Source organism: Leptinotarsa decemlineata, unplaced genomic scaffold (assembly GCF_025532065.1).
Source record: "Leptinotarsa decemlineata unplaced genomic scaffold, Ldec_3_MD MMD2_tig00001719_RagTag_RagTag, whole genome shotgun sequence".
NCBI classification, from domain to species: domain Eukaryota; kingdom Metazoa; phylum Arthropoda; class Insecta; order Coleoptera; family Chrysomelidae; genus Leptinotarsa; species Leptinotarsa decemlineata.
Window position 1 is genome coordinate 3,728,684 of NW_027412569.1, and position 10,165 is coordinate 3,738,848.

A 10,165-nucleotide genomic window follows, 5' to 3' on the forward strand; every position below is an offset into this window, starting at 1 on the left:
CAAATAACAGACTTTCTACGTTAGTAACACAGTTTTTTCGTGCAATGCGTGTGTATTTTATCTCTTTGTATTACAGTACATATGTTTGTACATAAGGATATTTAAGAACTATCAAAATAAAGCATATGTGATTCCTATAAATTGTTTTATTCACCGATCGACCAGCAATCCGAACAGCTAAATGAAAAACTAATGAACTAATGTACAATTTACTACCACAAAATTAATCCGTTTTGTGCGTCGTCCGGTTAGTACGACATAGTATATCCGGTCCCTTGAAGGTCGTTATATCCGGATTCTACTGTATTTACAAACTTTTTGTACAACTGACGTGTTAGCAATTGTCTTAAAGTAATTAAGTTAACACAGGTAGGTCATCTGTTTACGAATTGTAGTCTGTAAGTAATTTAAGGTTATGTGTTGTCCTTTTTTATCGATTTCGAATAATTTCCTGTAATGTGAAAAAAATTACAGAAGAAAAAGTAGTGAAAAAAAAATTTGAAGAAAATAAAAACAAAAAAATCAAACGAAAATCGAAAGGAACGGAAAATGACAAAATAAAAATTTGCGATAGCACAGATGATGAAGATGATGTGTCCTTATTGCTTCAAAATGTAAGAAGAGTCATCGTCATCCACGTGGATCCAGTGTCACAAATGTGAAAAGTGGGCTCATAAAAATAGTGCACGTAAGCTGCGTCCTAATTTTTTCTTTTGTGTTAATTATGATGATTGTGAATACGACAGTGATTGAAGATTTCAATTGTTTGCGAATAACAATAAATAATTTGAAATATTTCTGAAAACTATTTTTGATGAAAACATTAGCGTCGTCATGTGTAATGACGATATTTCAGATAATGTTACAATTGCCCCTTTTCTGTGTTACAACTGTCCCCTTGGTGGGTACAATACATTTTTTAGGTGCGCACAATATGCATTTTTCTGGTTTCAAAATTCACAACATACATAGATATTATACAGAAAATGAAAGCTAGATGTTCAACTCATGCAACTGTGCCATTTATATTTGCACGTGCACAGTAGTTGTTTTAGGACAAAATCAAATCCTAATATTGTTACAATTGTACCCACTCTCCCCTACTTCTTTTATTGCTTCAGGCTCTTTCATCGATTTGACAGTACACTATGAGCAACAAACTTTCAATATTTTCATTACTTGGATTCTCAACATCCACTTCAATATTCTGAATTGAATTTGAATATTCCACAAACTTACTTTTTGATCTCTGTATGCATTTTGACGCAGCACATAAGTAGATCAGCCACTCGTTCCTGGTATCTGATATCATTCATATGATAAATCGATCTAGTGTGTAACCTACACACAATAGCATTCAACAGTTTATACTGAAGTTCCAAATGTCCAATAGAATACAAGCTGTAACAGACCAGTGATGAAATGAATAGTCCTAAAATGACCGCTTCCATTGTGTAAATAATCAAAAGTATGATATGCCTTTGGTCTTGTAGATATTTATCCCACAAAAACGGTACAATTTGCCAATGTTTTTCATCTCCGACAAATTCTGACAATAGCACTGATGATGATGTAGTTGAGCAAAAAATTGCGCAGCATACAACCTTCAAATATTTTCCTTCCGATACAAGTTTTCTATGGATTTCATCACCGGCCAATTTCCATGACCAAGTATGCATTTTGATTATTTCAGGAATATTCCGAATTTCTGAAACCTCTGCTAAGGCGACAAGATACAACAATGAACCCTGAAATTCCAGAATTTATTACCAATACTGATGAAGCTGAACCCCAATTTTATTTTGAGTCAATATACGAGGTCAGTTCAAAAAATAAGGTGAATTTTCATTTTCTTCATTAATCAATATCAATTTTTCTACTTCAAATTAGTCTCCCTCAGATATATTATACTTGTGCCAGCACTTTTTCCAATCTTCGAAGCACTTCCAGTATGCTCTTTTTGTTTTGTCCTTGAACTCTCTCAGCGATTCAATTTTCATCTTCTCAATGAAAAAAGTTGCTTGGGACAAATCTGATGAAAACGGTGGCTGAGGCATGATTACTGTGTTGTTTCTGGCCAAAAAATACGAACAAGCAATGACGAGTAATCAGATGCAGTATCGTGGTGCAAAAGCTACGAATTGTTTTTCCACAATACCGGACGCTTTCTTCGTATTGCTTCTCGCAAGTGGCATATAACTTCAAGATAATACTCCTTATTGACCGTACGACCATGTGGCAAGAACAAATTCTTTCATCCGTCATTTTTCGATAGCAGAAAATCGCCGAACATACAAAATCATTTTCAAATTGTTTGCCTCTCATGAACAATCTGAACATTATGAATTTCATTGATTCGGACTTCCATTGTCTGATATTATATAAAATTATTTGAAATCCCTGAAAGAACTATTAAAAAAATAGTTAAATATGAGTAGCTGAAAATAACAATTATATCAAGCAGAAAAACCTGAAATGAAATGATAGTGAAATAAAATACAAGTAAAAATAGAACAATTGAATAAAAAATAAAAATAAAGAGTCGAGAGATTTCAAGGGAAGTTGCTTCACGATGTTTCGATTGTTAGTATCCACAATCGTCTTCGGGTGATGACTGGACGAATTCCTCCGAGATATTTATGGGTCATTCGAGTACTTTCACTTATCTCCGCTTTCCTTTTTCTACTTCGCCGGCTTAGTGGGAGATGACTGTTTGGCACGAGTTGGCCATTTTTCGCTTGAGTATGGGTTTCCATATGTTGCGTATCTCTACGCTAGTTTGGCTGAATACGTTGTTGGACAACATTCATGCGACTTCTTTGAATTTCCTCCTAAACCAATGTTCCTCCCTGTAAATGATCTCAGCTTGAGACCACTCGATGTTATGCTCTGCTATTCCTGATTTGCTTGTTTCCCCTCGGTGTGTGTGTTTCTTGTGCTCGGCAATGCAAACATTCAATGGCCTCTCAGTTTCACCGATATAGGATTTTCCGCACTAACAGAGTATCCGATAAATGCAATTCTTGGAATTGCATTCCGCATTTAATGGTCTGGTTGTCGTGAGGCTGCTACGGATAGTGTTTCCGGATCTAAAGCAGGTTCTGATGTTGACCTTGAGGCCAATTCTTCTTATCCTTTCCGATAATCCTCTGATGTAGGGAAGTGCAAGCACTGGTTGTGACGGCTTCCCTTCCTTGCGAGGCTCCTGCTGTCTTCAAGCAAAAGTCTGTTCCACCATCACTTTGGAGTAGCCAATTCGTTGAAGATCACTTTTGATGTCTAGTTCCTTCTCGAGACCTTCTTTTGTGTTACAGAGCCCGAAAGCGCGGTCTAATAGGTTCTTGATAATTCTTCTTTTAGTCGATTGATGGTGGTTGGATTCCTGGTTCAGATACTGACCCGTTTGAGTGGGTTTTCGGTATACAGACGTCTTCCATTTAATGTCGGTCCTCTTCACCAGTAAGTCTAAGAATGGCCATTCGTTGTGGACTTCCTTTTCCATTGTGAAAGTGATGGAAGGACTTATGTTGTCGATGTATTTCAGGAAGGCGTCTAGTTCAGTATTCCCATGGTTCCATATTATGAAGATGTCGTCAACGTATCTCAACCAGACACGAGGTTCCTTGTGGGAAGCCAATTGGCAGTCCCTCATCTTGTGTAAAGAATTCGTCCTTCAGTTGGAAAAAACAGTTTCGTACACAGCATCCTAGTAATTCCATAATTACTTCTATAGGTAAATTCGTTCTCTCTTTCAGGTTCCCGTCTTCGGATAGCTTTCTCTGTATGATTTGGAGTGTTTCTTCTATAATATCAGGCAGTGGAAGTCCAAACTAATGAAATTAATCTGAAAACATTGTCAATCACCGTCAAACAAACTGAACATGTTAAACAGTCGAAACTGTGAACATATGTTCCAGACGAGTGTACCAACACAAAAAAATAAAAATATTGCTAATCAAATGGACGTAGCCCGTGAAATTTGAACATTCACCTTATTTTTGGAACAAACCTCATAGATAAATCGTAAATCGAAAAAAGTTATCTTGAACCGATGTGGCTCAAAATTGAAAAATCAATATTTCGACATGGATACTGTTTGAACACTATCTCAACAAATTCCAACTGTATATTCTTATAGGTGTGATAGCTTATAATGTTCACACATATATATGTGTGCTACTCAGGATATCAAACTTGAGAGAGTTGTAAGGCAGGGGAGAAAGATTTCATGATATGAAGTTCCATAAATCAACAGATTGATAGGGAAAAATAATAATAATAATAATTATAAAAATAATAATAATAATTTATTAGTTGGAAACTGTCAGTCGGAAACTGAGGGGTTTATCATGGCTTGCCAGGATGGTGTTTTCAACACCTCAGTCTACCGCAGTCGCATGATGGGTATAGAGGGTCCCAACACAAGGTGCAGGGCCTGCCGCGAGTCGCCCTAGGCCCTAATGCACTTGCTATCAGCATTTCCAGCATATGCGGTCTCGGCCTATATCCATCGACATAACGCGGCCCGCAGAGTGCTATATTACCATCTACGACACTCTTACAGTATTGACGAGACCCCGGTGTTGCCCTACGCTCCGGGGGATATTGAATCCGTTGTGGGGAACGAGAAGTGCCAAATTTATAGGAACTATTCGTTTCCCACCATCATGCTAATAAGCCTGATGTAGTCCTTCTCGACCACCAAAGCAAAACGATATTTGTCGTAGAGTTCAACTCCTGGCGAGACAAATATCGTCAGAAAAGAGAAGAAAATATCGAGATTTTCTCTTCGAACTCCGCAGACTCTATACAGATCACTCTGTCAAGATGATTGTTCTGATTATTGGAGTCCTTGATGGAATCATGCCGTCTCTACTCTCGAATCTCAAAATCATACCGACTTGCCGCACTGAGGCAGAAATCTTAACCGCACAAATGCAGAAGGCTGTCATTCTTGGCTCACTACGCTTGCGCACGGCACATGATTATCGGACCCAGTTATCACTTACCCCACGGTGTAGGGGAGTGGTCATTGGTTGATAATGCTGGCGCGCCCTCCCGAATATACCGGGGCTTTGGGGAATAGGGCCTGACCAGCGCACACTACGGATTTATCAAATAATATATACATATGGTTCGTCAATTGAATCAAACCATTACCCTTAGTATATAGTTGAAGTGTGAACCTATAAAAACAATTTGTAGTAAAAACACAAAAGAATAAAAATATAAACATACTTACAAAAGCGATTGTAAGTAAGATATATCTTATATTATAACAATAAAATTAATAGTAATTTATTTTCGTCAATGGGTACAATATGTACATATGGCAGGTTAATTAAAAACAAAAAGCATACTATAACACTAATAAATAACATTTATGACATTCACATTAGGCTTATTCGGAAAATAACTACATTAAATTATCGTTTAGGTATTCCTGGCGACTATAGTAACACTTTTCAATGAGCAAGGTTTCCGATACACATTTTCGGATTTCAGAATTTTAATCGCAGTTGGCAGATTATTATACAGGATGATCCCGTTATATAGGGGCGATTTTTGGAATTAAGCTGTCCTGTGGAGGGGTATTCTCAGTTGATCAGCATGGTGTGTATAAAAATTCTGAGAGGATCCATTAGTTGTGAGAGTTGTAAGATTTTTTCTAAAATAAACTACACATTTAAAAATATACAGTGCTGGGACAGACAGCAATTGCATTCTTATGAACACTGGTTTACAACTTTCACGATATTCCATGTCAAAAATTAGTCTCAGAATACGTTTCTGTCCTATAAACACCCTGTTGAAATCCGAACCGCACCCCCAAGACATGATGTTCAAGGAAATATGTGAAAAAGTCATTGCATAATAGATTCTAATCAGACTTTTCTGATCTACATAGTGTTTCATCTGCTCTATTGAAAAAAATGCTTTATTGAGTTTCTTGCAGACACCATCAATACGAGAGTTCCAATTGATGGCTTCATCCACAATTGCTCTTAAAAATTTTACTTCTTGTGACATATCTATTTCATCAATAGAGAACACTGCATCTTGAATATTATTATTTCTGTTATAAAATTTCATTGTCACTGTTGTTCACACCAAGAAGTGAATTAATCGATAATATTACTAATTTTGGTTACCACGTCGTCCATAGTATGTCCAGTGACTGTAACAGTGGTGTCATCTGCAAACATCGTTATGTGGCAGTCCCTCACATATTCAGGCAAATCATTGAAAAATAATATAATGAACAATAATGGACCTAAAACTGAGCCCTGAGGAGCACCCAGTTTGGCAGCATGCTCATCTGACATGGTGCCTCCATATTTGATTGACATACAGCGCACCTCCATATAGGAGCCCAACCATGTTAATACATTGTTTGGAAGACCATTTAATCCCTAATGTGATAGCACGACAAACAATGAATGATAAGTCTGCTATTCAATCTTGAATAACATGAATTTGGTGAGTTTCCTAAAAAATAATTCACAAGTATCATGTAACAAAAAAAGAACTATGGAAAAAGTTATCAATCAATAGCTGTAGCTAGCTTGTTGACTTTCGTACAGTGATATTTGCGAACCACACTGTATACCATCAGCTCGCAGGTAACCTTACACCCCCTTCAAAACATGTTCATCCAAATAAAAAAAGAATTTTCTCTTGTCAACAGTTACAATGTTAACATACATAGTGGTATATTTACCATTTGCATAACAATTAAAAACGGGTAATGTTTTCTATTGGCATAAAAACTTTCGTTATAAAAAAATTCAATGTGTGCCACGACTGTTACCAACTGAAAAGTCAGATATTGAAACAACATAACCCTTCCGGTGTTCTTTTCTGATAGCCAACCAAAACAGCATGATCGATATATTGCTATCAGTTTATCTTCTGAAACAAAAAACAATTGTTATTCATTTTTGCAATAATGGACAGCATCATAATGTTTTTTCCATAATACGCCTCTTTTGGGGCGATCAGTGTCAATTTAGATAACATAACCTGAATCATTATCACGTCTTGAGAAATATATACAGAATATATTGGAATTTTGAGTGTGGTAAATAGTATCATATAAACGTCATAAAAAATATGCATTGAAAAGAGAAAAATAAATATTATTACACACATGACATTCATCTACGTCGCTACTCCTCAGTTTATCTTGCAAAACCTTACAACGTAAAGAACTGATGAACATTATCCGAAAAATAAATAGCGTATGTAAATAAAAATAAATAGCGTATGTTCGAAACGAGAGCACCAACATGAAAAATAAACAATATCGCTAATCGAATGTATGTAGTCTGCGAAATTTGAACGATCACCCATATTTTTGAGCAGACAATGTACGTCAGATTCCAAACCCTAATCAGCCTTTTCTATAACTAGGACATCTAGGAATGATAGGTCTTCATTATTCTCATTTTCATGCGTGAACTTTATTGTGCGAAGAAAAAATCTTGTTGACAAAGCTAGTAAGTATAAAATAAAATACATAAATGTCCTATGAATATAAAAATATAAACAAAATATAGTGTGCACTGAACTAAAGTATAAAAATCACTGAGTACATACACAGAGTAGCGAATCACATTTTTGTATTTAAAAACTTTTAAGAGTATAAAAACATTTTTCTAACAGAAATGATTTAAATTTTTCTTAAACAACGAAAGGCTGCATATTGACTTCAATATATTTGGTAAACAGTTGTAAATATTGGGTCCCATACGTTTTGGTGCACTTTGAGTTATCTTAAACTTAGCCGATCTAACGTGTATCATTTGCTTCTGCCGAGTGTTTTTATCATGAATATCTCTATTGAGAATGAAGTCATTCCTGTTAGTGAAAACATAAACTGACAACTCATAAATATATATTCCAACCAGAGTTAAAATTTCGTGTGTAGCGAAAATGTTTCTGCATGAATACTGTCGAGGAACATTGAACAAACAGCGTAGGATAGCTTTTTGTTGGATAAATACATTTTTACTCTTCGCAGAGTTGCCCCACAAACATACACCATAGCACAACCTGGATTCGACCTGGGCATAATAAACAGCCATAAGTTGGTTTACGTTGTGAACATTTCTCAAGTTAATGAAAAGATAGGTTACAGAGCTAAATTTTGAAACTAGTTGATCAAAGTGCTCATTCCAAGAAAGACTCTCATCCATTTGCATGCCTATATGGAACGCCGTTTTACTTTTTATTGTCACAAATATTCATTCCTCAATTTATTCACCTGACAATTTATTCGTTTGAATTTAATTGATTCATGCATTTGTTCGACACATTAAAACCAATTGTGCGCAAAACTTGTTCTATTTTAAATGACACTTGATTTAAAATGTTACATGAATAAAATTGTTATTTGAATAAAAAAGACTAATGAAATAACTTGAAGCTTTTATTGATTCCGAAGAAAAATATTGTTTCAGAGTATTCGAAAATGGAACGCCAGTTTACTATAATAATATATTATGCTGAAAAATAATCTATATACATATAGTTCAACTCAGCAATGAACAAACATTTTTATTCAACAGTCAATGGAATGTATTATTCGAGTAAATTCAACAAACGTTTCAATTTCGCATATAATTTTGCTCTTTGAATAAAATGTTAGTTATTTATATGACTGTTGAATTATAATGAAACTTTAAATTCACTTTCTAAAAGTAAGTTTGGGAATAAAATTTCAATGAATATATTTGAATGACTGTCAAAGTTTTCCCATGAAACATTGTTGGTAATAAAAATAGACTTTCGTTTGTCTGAAAATATAGCAAATTAACTTTCCATACTAAATATTTTTCTATGAATAATAAAGATTGTTATATTTCAATTTTATTGAAAGTGCCAACATATTATTTCCAACATTCACTTTGATGCATTCAATTTAACATTTGGTTACAACTTTTGTGCAAAACATTCTCAAGCAAGTATCATTTTATTTCATCAATCTTTTTAAAAAGCTAATTTCTGACAAGGAATTAAATTTTTTGATAATTTGAAAAGTTTGTTGTATTTGAAAGATACATTTAAAAAGATTGTTGATAATTTTAATTCGGCGCTGGTATCGAGCGGATTTATCAAAAACTTCAAGTGTTACATATGGCAACATGCTAGTTCATTTATAGTACGACAAAACGCCGTTCAACCGTGGCGCCAAATATAAATTATTAACAATCAATTCAATTCATGTATCACTGAAATTCAACAAACAAAATAATCCAACTCATTTCAAAGGAATTCTGTGAAAATGAATTGTTTTGATCGTTGCATGTAGGTGATACATGAATTAAATTGATTGTTGATAATTTTTATTCTTTGCTGCGGTCGAACGGATTATTACCGTACTATGATCAATGCCATACATATATGCAGTTATGTAGTTCCACAAAAATACGCCCGACGTTAGCGTCGAATAAAAATTATCAACAATCAATTTAATTCATGTATCACTGAAATTCAACAAACAAAATAATCCAGCTCATTTCAAAGGATTATTAATAAAAAGTGAAACGGCGCGGCACGCCGTTTTACTTTCTATTGCTATTTTGTAAAAATGAATTGTTTTGATTGTTGATAATTTTACTGTTTACTGTTACTACCACTAGACTATCATGTTGCCAGATTTAAAAATTCAGCTTCTGCAAGAATCCGCTCGACGCTAGCGCCGAATTAAAATTATCAACAATCGTTTTAATTCATGTACCTATAATTATCAACAAACAATTTTATTCATGTCTCACAGAAATTGTAGTAAATTATTCGATAGTTACAAAAAAGTATATATGACACATTTACTTCAAAAAATTTCAAACAATGAATCTATATTATACCTGTTCGCAACTTTTCGTCAAACAAATTAATTCATGAAACATTTTAAATCAAGTGTCATTTAAAATAGAACAAATTTTGCAAAATATTGTTTTTGATGTGTCGAACAAATGCATGAATCATTCAAATTCAAACGAATAAATTGTTAGTTGAATAAATTGAGGAATGAATATTTGTGATAATAAAAAGTAAAACGGCGTTCCATATGCCTAGGAATTCAACAGCATCATGGGTGTTTCTCAAAATAGGGTCATTAACAGTCACGTGAATATCATCGGTTTTATTCTGATAGTTGTGA